Source organism: Phyllobates terribilis, unplaced genomic scaffold, assembly GCF_046119375.1.
Source record: "Phyllobates terribilis strain yellow unplaced genomic scaffold, ASM4611937v1 Scaffold_11__3_contigs__length_659146591, whole genome shotgun sequence".
In the NCBI taxonomy this organism is placed as follows: Eukaryota; Metazoa; Chordata; class Amphibia; order Anura; family Dendrobatidae; genus Phyllobates; species Phyllobates terribilis.
In genome coordinates, this window is record NW_027362771.1 from 91,148,874 (window position 1) to 91,162,230 (window position 13,357).

Below are 13,357 nucleotides of genomic sequence, written 5' to 3' on the forward strand. Positions count from 1 at the left end.
TATGGACCAGCTTGCCTGCTCACCTGGGAGCACACATCTGCTACCTGCCTGCTAGCCTACCTGGAGGCTCCGCCGTCACGTGCTGTGACCACCTGCCTGTCCAGTGACTCCTGCCCGCTCACCTGGGAGCGCTCATCTGCTGCCTGTCTGCTAGCCTACCTGGAGGCTCTGCCGTCACGTGCTGTGACCACCTGCCTGTCCAGTGACTCCTGCCCGCTCACCTGGGAGCGCTCATCTGCCGCCTGTCTGTTGGTCTTCCTGGAGGCTCCGCCGTCACATGCTGTGACCACCCATTCATCCAGAGACTCTCGCCTGCTCACCTGGGAGCTCACGTCTATCATCAGCCGCCACAGGTCGTACCAACCCTTTACCCAGAGACTGCCCCGGTCACTTGCCGTGACCATCTGCCCGTTCATCCAGAGACTGCCCCGGTCACTTGCCGTGACCTCCAGCCCGTTCACTCAGAGACTGTCCCGGTCACCTGCTGTGACTTCCTGCCCGTCTTCCCTGGTCGCCACCCGCTCCCTTACAAGGACCGCCCCCTTGTATAGTAGCTCAGAGGTTCCGCCTCCCAGACCCGTTACAACGTCACTGTCATGCGCCCAGCTGAAGTAGGGGCTGGCGTCAGCGGGCTCCAAGTACTCAGCCACCGGCCCGGTCCAGGTCCAGGTGCACTAGTGCTGTGGCTATGGCGCGTGTGACCTTAGGGAGGGCCCTTTGTGCCCACTCTGGCACGCGTGCCATAGGTTCACCAGCACTGTCAGACTATAATGGTGCCGACAGAGCGAACATGTGCTCTGCTGTGCATAATTTTCGGGCGTGTATGCCTACTGGAGACGGACACCCAGACACAGTCTACTATGTATAAAAATCGTAGGTAATCCACACATTACTATATCAATAAGGTTTGTCAAAGCCAAATATCAGGAATTATCAAAAACAAAGGAACTTTATTTATAGCATGACATAACAAAAAAACAAAAACAAGATAAAAACGCATATAAAAAAAAGCAATTGTGACATGCAGAAGTAGTGCTGTTGCTTCAAAAGCATACAGCAACTATCAGAAGTAGCACAAGCACAGGAGACCGGAAGTGTTGTGCTCCAGAAGTAACCAGCAACTAGAGGGGTTAACACAGTCACAGGAGACAGGTAGTGTTTAGCAGAGGCCATGGGGGATTGTGGGGAAGTTGTTTACTGTCTGGCTGGAGCCGAAGAGAAAGGTAGTGTGTGATATGTATATCACAGAAGGCAAGGGAACAGAATTCAGGTCAGGAGGGAAGCTAAACACAGGTCAGATAGACTCCTTGAGCTAACAGTGTGGAGTATTATCCAGCAGAAAGATAAGGACTGGAAGGAATCGTGTCATAGCGATTTTCTCCCTCATCAAACCCTCTCCCCCTCCATCTCCATGCAGGATAAAGAATGCTGTGTACTATTGAGTCCTTGTGAAGGAAAAGCCTGTGGTTGTGTATGCAAAGAAGTGTGCTACTAAGAGATCTAATCTGTGCTGCAATACGCTACTGTGCCTGCTTTATTAAACTGTACTATAATGAAGATTGTTGCTGTAATATCCCTGAATTGCACTGGCCGTGCTTCAGATTAAATTCCACTGTTAAACTGTTGAAAAAGACTCTTGTCAGATGTGTCTGGTCAGCAACTGAATCTATCGTGTGCCTGAGAGAAGCTGCAGCCTATGGTCTCCCTGAGTAACGGTTTCCCCAGGATTCCAAAGAATTCATGAAACCCATCTCGTCCTATCTGAGGCAGTTTCTAACCAGGTTGAAGTTGGAAGATGGAGGGGCGGCACCAATTACCAAAAGCGGGAATCTCCGTCCACAGACAGAACTACAGGAATTGAAAGAACAATTCAATGCTTTAACAACAGCCCTGCAGCAATCGACCAAAACCTCTCAACGGGTGACAGTCTCAGACAGGACCTTTAACGTGCTCTGGTTAGATAAATCAGGAAGACAGTCCTCTCTAACACCACAAATCACCATAAGGAAAGAATTCAAGATCCTGGGACAGATTGGAGAGTGTGAACAGAAAAAGAAACTGTCTTATATGAACTTGTTGCACCAGATCGATGCAGGCTTACAGAAAGGCTATAACAATAGAGAACAAATGGAAGTCAGCTCACCCTCCACAGATTTCAGCGTGTCGAAGCCAGGAAGGTGTGGAATTCCAGGAACTTGAAATTTTTTAATATAACTTTTTGGAGCTGGAATTTTTCACTTCTTTTTTGCATTGATTCCACGTGTGACCACAGGTTGTTCCTGGCTTCGACACGCTGAAATCCGTGGAAGGTGAGCTGACTTCCATTTGTTCTCTATTGTTATACACATTTTGGTCGGGTTGTCGTGCACACCTGAATGGTTTTTGAAACTTGCACATTGTCTGAGTTTGTGAGATCATTTAAGAACCACGGATTCTGTATTTATTTTTGGCATGGTATGTTGTTATCAGTATTATCAGCACAATCATCATGACTCATATGCATTCTGATAGCGCAAACCTGCACATTTTTTCTCATTAACTGTGGACGTGGAACAAAATGGAAATAATGAGTTTCAAAATTTCAAGATGTTGGAGAAGAAAATGATAAATTAACTTAAGATGTGGTGGGATCATACCACTTTGAATAATTATGTGCAGAAAGACATGATTACTAGGGGACTTAGAATCAAAAAGATACCTACTGTAATTTATACCTCAGAGTTTGTTGATGAATGGAATCAATTATTAACAAACTGTTCGCTAAATTTAATACGCTTGATAATTCGTTATGAAGAGGTCAAATTAAAGGAGGTACAAACTGAGATCACCTACATAAAAAGTAACTTGGAGTAGCACATAGATGCAATTGATTACAAAGACTCCATGCAGCGCATTCAACAATCTGTCAGTAAGCTAGAGGAGAGGATTATGGCTCGCAAAAAATCTAAACTTTTAAGGGATACAAATGACAATAATATGAAACAGGTTTATGAATGGGGCAGGTGGCAACCATCACGGAAAGCACCATGTCCCATTCTCAAAATAAGGAAAAATGATTATCCCAGTACATCTAGATTGCATGTAAGCTTCAGCTCCTCAGATCAAGAGTCTGTTGATGATTGTGTGAATGATGATGGTGCACAAGGTACATCTAGTGATTTCACTTATTATAATAAAAACAAAAAACGGAAATCAAAAAACGGAAAAAGCACAGCGGGCGAAAGCACTCCAAATCCAGGAGGAATGGAGACACTCCGCAGGAAAACATAGCACAGGAACAAGTGTTCAATGTCTTGAATTTGTTCCACAGTGTATTGACCAAGGAGCAGACAGAAGTTCTTTTTTATGGTTTGAACTTTGTTCCGGATCAACAATTTAATTTGTTTCAAACATTGCTTGATGTGAACAGGTGAAAAGGCATTTTTTCAATGAGGATAATATGGCAATTGTTCGATATAATGATATTGGAAATAATGAATTTCGTAATATGCATTTTGATGAACAAACGACACTAATGAATTTGCAGGAATTGCACAACAACAATTTTTCCACAGATAAGACAGTTAACATGGCAACTGATAAAAGACGTCTTGTAGTCTCATGGACACCACTGTATAGATCACAAATTCATGATTTATTGAGTGATTATACGACTTGCAAAAAACTTCTGAGATCCGACCAAAGAAATCCAGGTGGCTACTCACAAATTAATTGATGAAGGTTTGTCTTTAAATGTGCTCACCAAGGTGCAGGCAGATTTCATGAAAGTGGAGCATCCGGTTGTTCCCATCATACATGCACTTTCAAAGGTGCACAAAGGAATGTCTCTACCTCCAATGAGACTGATAATTTCTGGCATTGGATCCAGCACGGAGCATCTCAGCAAATGGTTGGACTACTTGCTGCAACCGCTTTGCCGAAGGACTGTCGGATTTATAAGAGATACTGGAGACGTGTTGGAACAGCTATCTGTTATTATATGGACAGATCAGTTCTCTTGGTTAAGCTGTGATGTAACTGCATTATATTCATCAATACCCAAAGATACTGTAGTGGTTGCGCTTGAATTTCACCTGGCTAGGTATTGTAATTATACTGTAGATTTGTGTACATTTATAGTGCAGGTTGCTCATTTTCTTATGCACAATAATTATTTCTTTTTTGATGGCCATTACTATTCTCAACACAAGGGATTAGCTATGGGTGGGAAACATTCACCTTCCCTGGCAAATTTAGTCATGTCATACTGGGAAGAGTCATACCTGTACTCTGATGGGAATCCGTTTGCTCGGTATATACTCTGGTATGGCAGATACATTGATGATACATCTCCATTCCAAATTATGAGGGTATCTGTCATACCAGAGTTCATCAAATACATCAATCAGAATCACTGCAATTTATCCTTCACACATGTGACTAATTCCTTTTCTATATCTTTTTTAGATTTGAAGTTGGAGGGAAGACTGGGAAATTGCATCTTTTCATCCACTCACTCTAAACCATTGTCTGGTAATTCCATATTGCATGCTAAGAACAGCCATCCACGACATACCATCAAATCTGTGCCAGTGGGGGAAATGACCAGAATTGTTAGAAATTGCAGGGATGGTTCTTGTTTGAATACAGAACTGCAGCAATGCCAGGACAAACTTCGGAAACAGGGATATCCTCAATGGTCTCTGAATAGGGATAGGGATATTGCATGCAGAAAGAATCATCAGCATTTAATTAGATATAGACAGAAAGAAAAATCAACATTTGTTAAGTGTCCTGTATTGTCTACAGTTTAATGAAATCAAGAGGATTATAACAAAACATATACCCATGTTGTATGAGGATGTTTTGTCCACTATATTGGAGTCAGGGTGCTGGATAGCAGCCAAGAAGGGTATTTCATTGGGCAATATTATTGTTACGCACACGCCCGGACAGACTGGCATGAGCGTGATTAGTGATCCCACTGTACCATGAACCGAGGAGTGCCTGAAGGGGCGTAACCAAGTATCAACCTAATCCGACCAAGGTCAAACGGCGGCTCAGTCAACTCCGTGAATCAGGGAGGAACCGAGCAGAGGGACCAGGTGCTACTCCAGGTCAGACCCCTGTCACAGCTGTTGACCCACACCAGGGAATGCAGGAACAGGCAGGTTAAACTGGCATATTGACTGGTGGGTACGGCTAGTATGCAGACAGGTGGATATTGACAGGCACAGCTGGTATGCAGACAGGTGGGCACGGCTGACAGGCGGGTACTGGCAAGTAGGAACGTAGGCAGGATAGGGACCAGTACAGACTGGGATACAGAAAGAGCCGCAGGAGCGGTAGACAAGCAGAGCGGAGCAAAACCCGCAGATGCGGTGAACAAGCAAAGCGGAGCAAAACCGCAGATGCAGTGAACTAGCAAAGCAGAGCAAAACCTGCAGATGCGGTGAACTAGCAAAGCAGAGCAAAACCCGCAGATGCAGTGAGCAAGCAAAGCAGAGCAAAACCGCAGATGCGGTAGACAGGACAGGGCTCTGTTCACATGGAACAGACTGGAAAACACAAGAAGATAGCTGGAAGACAGGAGTTAGATACAGAGGGAGGGAAACAGAACGAGCAGAACCAGATACACACAAGGTACTTACAATGAAGTAGCGAGTGGACACAAGACTCACAAACAGAAGTACAGAGACAACCAGTTGGAGTTAGGTGGAGGCTCAGATACTGCAGGAAAGAGGGAAGATACAGACAGAGACAAACAAGTAACGGACTAGGACACTGTTCAGACAGGATCTGAACCAGGAACAAGATACAGGAACGGGCCTGGGTACTCAGCCCCCAGGGTGGCAGAAACTGACTAGAAGTCACAGGTACAGGCAGAGGCCCTGGGTACTCAGCCCCCAGGCTGGCGGACAGACTAGAGTCAGGACAGGACCTGGCAACTCATAGTTGCACAGAACAGACTGTAAGAAAGTGTTGCTCAGGCACCTCCTACTGGGTGGAGGGGGTTTAAGTATCCAGTGACTCACAGCAATAGGCTGGGGACGCATTAGGACTGCGCACCCTGTAGCTTTAAGAATCAGAAAGCAACAGCACCGACGCTCTAAGCCAGCAGGCAAGAGACATACAAACAGCAGGTACTGGAGCAAAAGTGTGCAGCCTGGCCTGAAAGGTAAGATTGCGGTCTTGCATGGTGGGAGATGGTAAGCCTTGCAAGCACGCCGCCAGGGATGTTACAATTATATCACCAAGTTTTTTCCGAGGTCAAAAAGCACGTAGTTCATGGCTCAATCATCCTGTTTTTTTCAAGTGTGGAGGACTGAGGAGTAGAACATGTAAACATTCGGTCGCTGCACACACATTTTCTGGTAATAATGATGTGGAACACAAGATAAAACAATATATAAACTGCAACTCGCAGTATGTGGTGTATATGATCAGATGTCTGGAGTGTAATTTATGTTATATTGGATGCACTGGTAGGAAGCTGAAGGTCAGAATCTCTGAACATTTAACGGACATCATTAATTCTTCCAGCTCCAATCGTGCCATATCTCACGCATCAAAACATCTCATCAGTTGCCATGGGAGACATACGGATTCCTTTAGAGTTCTGGGTGTGGAGCATATACTGAAGTCTGAGAGGAGAGGAGACCTCAGGAGACGCATGTTAACAAGAGAAGCCTTCTGGATGTTTTGCCTGGGAACTTGCTATCCACATGGACTTAATTCTCGGAGAGAAGTCATGTTTCATTATTGAGGTGTTTACATATGGGACTTTTCGTTCATGCATTTATGCATCTATGCATTTATATATTTGATATGTATTTTGCATGTATTTGTATCCTCTTGTTCTTATTAGGGTGTGTTAGTGTTTTTTTTCTTTTGTTTTAATATGGGTGTGATCTCATTGCTCTTGTGATCAGTGTACTACTTGTGATTTGTTTCAGAAATATTTAAAAAAAGATCACAGTATCATGTCATAGTAGCTTGACAAAGAATTCTGGTTGGCGTTGGAAACGTGTTGCTATGTGAATTTCCATTTACCTTGTGTCCTCATCGGATTTTAAAATGATGTAATAAAAACTTGGAATTTAATATAACTTTTTGGAGCTGGAATTTTTCACTTCTTTTTCACAGAAAGGCTACCAGATCGTTGAGGGGGTGGTGAAAGCGATCAGCCCAGGACTGAACCTCCATAGTATGCTAGAAATGAAGAGTCAATTGACCTTGCAACAGCTGAAGAGGATTTTAAAATGGCACTATAAAGAAGAGAGTACTTCAGAATTGTACCACCAACTCATTAATCTCTCACAGAAAAATAACGAATCACCCCAAAGTTTCTTGCTCAGGGCAATTGAACTGAAGGATAGACTGTTGTTTGCATCCCGAGATGTAGAAGCGGAGGAGAAGTTTGATGCTGGACTAGTCCAGAAGAAGTTCTTGAGATCATTTGGAACGGGGTTAATCAGCAAAGACATCAAGTTGCAGCTGAAACTGTACCTAGAAGATCCTGGCATTCTGGACGAAGTCCTAATTGAAAAAATGAATGAGGCAGCTAGTTTGGAGTCAGAGCGAATAAAATTTAAAGAAAGGCTCTGTTCTTAAAATCACCAAAATGAGTCAGCTGAAGTTGGAGACCCCCGGTGGCCAGTCCGAAGATCATCATGGAGATCCTCCAGTGCCACCTCAGAGATGGAACCTTAAAGCACCAACAAAAGAGAGGACCGCCAGCGCTGACTGACTGAGAGGAAGTAGTAGGAGAACTGCGAGCCGAGTTGATTGAGGTGAAAAAGAACCTGTATCCCTCAGACCCAGGAGTGGGTTGAAAAACAGAAGATACCCGACTTGTGAAGCATGCCGTTCATCAAATCAGAGTACGGTGTGTGTCCACTGTCTAAGATGTGGTGAGGAAAGACATTATGCCAAGGAATGACAATGGTCATGGTCGTTTGGGTTAAAAGACAGGAGGTTGCCAGTGCGGGGTGACTGGTAACCGCGACACGGAAAAGGCCCCAGAAGCAAATCCAAATCTCACCAAACCCCAGAACGGCGCATGAGGTAAAACGGCTGCATCAGTACTATCCCAAGGGTGTTCCCGTCTACAACAGCTGCAAGAGAGACAGGGGCATAAGTTACTTAATACCCAGTGTGGAGGTCAAACGACGTACTCCTGGGAGGAGAATTCCTCGGTCAGTAACGATAGCCTCATCAGCCTAATCGGTGAAAGGTGCTCTATACAGTGCCAGTTAGATGGACTCCTGGTAAAAGCACTGTGGGACACAGTAGCACAAGCGAGCCTTTTAAATGAAGAATGGAGAAGGCGCTACTTGCCTTCGGTCGCTAAAAGAACTCTTAGGACCAGTGGAACTCCACGGCAAAGCTGTCAACCAGACAAAAATCCCTTTCATAGGCTGGATGGAAGTGACTTTCCAACTGAGGGCTGTAACATACCTGGCGGCGTCCTTGCATAGTGGTCCATCTCCCACTGTGCAAGAGCGCGCACTTGATCTCCAGTCCAGTCTGCTAGCCTGGCTTCCCTCCATGCTGTCTGCTTGCCTCTGTGTTTGCTGCTTAAGGGCGGCGCCCGATCACTTCCTGTTTCTTGTGCCTGCTGCGGGCACACCCCTTGTGCGTCCTCAGCCTATTGCTGTCCTTCACCTGGTATTTAACCCAGCTGCTCCAATGAATCCCTGCCTGAGCATTGTGTTTCATTCAGTGTGCTCTTTCACTCTGAATGTGCCAGGTCCCTTTCTGTGTTTGCTTGCTTGCCTTTCTTGTAGGCTGTATTTCCAGTCCTGTCTGAACACGCTCCTCGCCTGTTCCTCCCGCCTTCTAGGGGCTGCATACCTAGACCCGCTCCTGTATCTTGTTTCTGTGTCTGTTCTTGTCTGTATACTCTTCTAGCCTGTTTCTGTACCTTTCCTTTTTCTGCAGAGTCTGAACTCGTACCTAACTCCTGCTCGTTGTCACTGTACTTCCGTTTGTGAGTTTGTGGTCCACTCGCTACATCACTGCAAGTACCCTGTGGGTATCTGGTTCTGCCTTTCCCTTCCTGTCTGTTCTGTGTGAACAGAGCCCTGTCCCCAGTTGCCCTGCCTTGCTCACCGCTTCGGCGGTTCTAGCCTGCTCTGCCTTGCTCACCGCTCCGGCGGTTCTAGCCTGCTCTGCCTTGCTCATTGCTCTGGCAGTCTTGCTCCGCTCTGACCCTTTGCTCACTGCTCCGGCAGTCTTGCTCCGCTCTGACCCTTTGCTCACTGCTCCGGCAGTCTCGCTCCGCTCTGACCCTTTGCTCACTGCTCTGGCAGTCTCGCTCCGCTCTGACTACTCTTGCTCACCGCTCCAGGCAGCCTCGTCCTGCTCTACTCTCGCTCACCGCTCCAGGCGGCCTCGTCTTGCCCTGCTCTCGCTCACCACTCTGGGCGGCCTTACTCTGCTGTGTTTGTCCGCCACATCTGTGGTTCTGTTCCTGAGTCCCAGTGTGTACTGGGTCCTATCCCGCTTGTGTTCCTACCTGCTAGTGCCTCCCTGTCTGCACTCTAGCCGTGCTTGCCTGTAATCCACTGCCTGCATACCCACCTGCCTGCATACCAGTCGTGCCTGCATATACCCACCAGTCTGTGTGCCAGCCTAACCTGTCTGTTCCTGTATTCCCCTGTGTGGGTCAACAGCCGTGTCCGGGGTCTGTCCTGCAGTAGCACCTGGTCCCTCTGCTCGGTTCCTCCTTGATGCACTGGCGTCGTATGCTGTCGTGCGACCCTGGTCGGATCGGGTGAATACCTAGTTACGCCCCTCCAGGCATTCACTCTCCGGCACGGTCCAGTGGAATCACACGCACACGCCGCTCAGCCTGGGCGTGTGCATTACAAGGGCCATGAAGAACAGCAACACCATTGAGCTTTTGGTACCTTTTCTCGTGACAAGTGATCCGAACGTGGCAGAGGATCCTATCCTGGGTTATAATGTAATCAGTGAGGTCATCACGAAACACAAGTCAGAGACACTGGGGGTGGATGCAATTGCCACATCGCTTGGCATATTTTCCGCCACGGCGTTAGGTGTGATTCATAGAGTAAAGAAAGCACAGAATAGAATGGACCTAAAAGATGTTAAGTTAGGCTGGCGCCCAACCATCATCCCTGCAAACCAAATGGTGGGGGTGAGGTGTGGAGTCCAGGTAAAACCAGGAAGAAAAGTCCAGAAAAGACTGTTAGTGCCAAAAGACTCCTCAGAACTTCCCGAAGGCCTAGTTCAAGGTGAGACTGTGCTAACGATTCCTACTGGTGGGTTTGCTCAAGTGACAGTACCAGTGAGGAATATTACAAAACATGAAATTAGACTGGATCCAAAGACTATGTTAGGTCACATTGAAACTGTTAAAATGGTATACCTAGTCAGTGTGAGACCTAACCAGGGTTCTACCGTGAATTCATTCTCCTCGCCAAGGAACAGGAGTTGCCCAGGGGAGGAAATTGCACGACCCACCTCAGGGTCCTGGGATCCTCCAGTACGCCTGGAACACTTGTGTGCTGAAGATCGAGCGGTAGCAAAACAGATGCTGAGAGAAGAGTGTCATGCATTCTCCAAAGATGACGCTGATATAGGCTGTATCCCGTTGTTGCAGTTGAAAATCTATTTGAAAGACACGACCCCAGTAACCAGAAGTTACATGTCTGTGCCGAAACCATTACACCGTGAAGTGAAAGAGTATTTACAAGACCTAATCAACAGAGGTTGGGTCCAAAAGTCAAAGTCGTCTTATTCCTCTCCTATTGTTTGTGTTAGGAAGAAGGATGGTACGTTGAGACTGCTGTGACTACCGGTAACTAAACCGAAAGTCAGTACCTGATCGGCACCCGATACCAAAGATTCAAGATATGCAGGATAGCCTATCAGGAAGTACCTGGTTCTCTGTCCTCGATCAGGGTAAAGCACACCATCAAGGGTTGAAGAATCCAGTAGACCTTTGACAGCATTCATCACACCCTGGGGGTTATATGAGTGGATCCGCATACCATTTGGGCTCAGCTCAACTCCAGCAGAATTCCAGAGGAGCATGGAGACATGTTTAGAAGGAATGAGTGACGATATCTGCCAGCCGTACTTGGATGACAATGTGGTACACCGAAAAACTTTCCAGGAGCATGTTGAACACGTGAGGACCGTATTACAGCGGTATCAACAACACAGAGTTAAGTTGACCCAAAAGAAGTGTGAACTGTTCAAAAGGCAAGTCCAATTTCTAGGGAAAATTGTGTCCAGAGAAGGATATACCATAGACCCAGCAGAAATCGCTCCGGTACTGGCTCTTAAAAGACAAGCGTTCCTCTACTGTCGGGGAGTTGAGGCAGATATTAGGATTCCTCTCCTACTATCATACTTATGTTTGGAACTTCTCCAGGATTGCCCTCCCACTATACCTCCTCTTGGGAAGGGAGACAGAGTCAACAACACCCACGGAGAAAAGAAGAACGTGGGTAGGACCGGCCTTAAAAAACAACGCCATTTCGTCCCATTCTCTGGACGGCAGACCACCAGGAGGTATTGGAAGAACTAGTAGACTACCTGGTAAAACCACCCATCTTGGGATATCCTGATTTCAACTTACCGTTTGTTCTTCATTGTGACACTTCTCAAGTTGGACTGGGAGCTGCCCTGTATCAGCATTAATATGGAAAATTGAGTCATCGGTTACGGTTCTAAAACGTTGACAGACGCCGAGAAGAATTACCATCTACATACCAGATAATTGAAGTTCCTAGCATTGAAATGGGCTATTATCTCTACTATAGCAAAGAGTTTGAGGTATACACTGACAACAACCCTTTGACCTATGTACTCACTACAGCCAAACTGAATGCAACGGGTCAGAGATGGGTCGCTGAACTAGCTGACTTCAATTTCAGCATCAAGTACAGGCCAGGAAAATGCAATGCGGATGCTGACGGATTGTCGAGAATGCCACTAGAGCCTGAGGAGTTCATGCAAGAATGCTCAGAGAAAGTCAGTCTGGAAGCAATTGAGAGAACTACCCAAGCAGTACCAGCTTATCAAGACGAAAACACACCATTGTGTTGTCCGTTGACGGTGGAAACCACCATAAAAGCGAGAGAACAAGATCACCCCCTGTCCATTCAACAACTACCAAAAGGAAAAATCCATAGAGCACAGCGGGAAGATCAGATAATTGGTAGAATACTACATTATATGGACCAAATCGGTTTCCAAGTAAACGGGAGAGAGATAATGAGTCACCAGCAGTATCTGTTTTAGTTAAAGAATGGATGAAGCTCTACCTCAGTGAAGACGGTATCCTGTATTGTAAAGGAGGACAAAACTGGCAGTTGGTACTACCCAGAGTATTCCGTAGGTTGGTCTTCAAAGAACTCCATGAAAGCATGGGACACCTGGGAGTGGAAAGGACAACAAACTTGGTCCGTGAACAGTTCTTCTGGCCGAACGTGCAGAGAGATATTGAGAGGTACGTGACCAGGGAGTGTGGGTGTCTGAAAGATAAACGTCCCAACACATCAACCCAGGCACCTATGGGCAACATCCAAACTACGTATCCATTTGAGATGGTATCAATAGACTTTCTACATCTTGAGACGTGCAAGGGTGGTTACGAATACATCTTGGTGGTGAGGTTTGGGTTCCCAACGAGGTTACACCATGGAAGAGAATTTGAGAACCAGCTCTTTGCCAAGCTAGGAAAGTACTGTAGAATTCAGAGATCCCACACAATGCCCTATCACCCAGAGGGTAATGGACAAGTGGAACGTTTTAACCAGACATTATTGTCGATGTTGCACACTTTAACAGCTGATGAGAAGAAAAACTGGAAGAGTTCTCTATCAAAAGTGGTACATGCCTATAACTGTACAAAGAGTGATGCAACGGGTTACTCACTGTAGCATCAGTGTCTCTGCCCCCTGCCAGGCAGAGACGCCATCCCACTCACCTCCTCGATCCCTGCTCTGCATTCACCAGCGCCCCTCTTCCTGCTGCCGGCGCGCGCAGCTCCCCAGGCACTGTGCTTAGGGCGCGCGCTCCCTCCCTCTTAAAGGGGCCGCGCGCGCAGTCCTAAGGAGTCCCCGGCCAATAGCCGAGGGTCCTCCCATATATAAGGCACCTCCTCCAAAATGGAGGTGCCCGAGCAAAAGTTGTTGCACAGTGTTTCTGACCTCTGCTTCAGCCCTCAGGTCCTGCTGGTAGCCTGACTACCAGTCTTGCCCACCAGCCTGTTACCTGCCAGTTCGCTCACCTGGGAGCACTTGCCTGTTGCCTGCCTGTTACCTGCCATGCCTGCCAGCCCACTCACCTGGGAGCACTTGCCTGTTACCCGCTTGTTACCTGCCGTGCCTACCCGGAG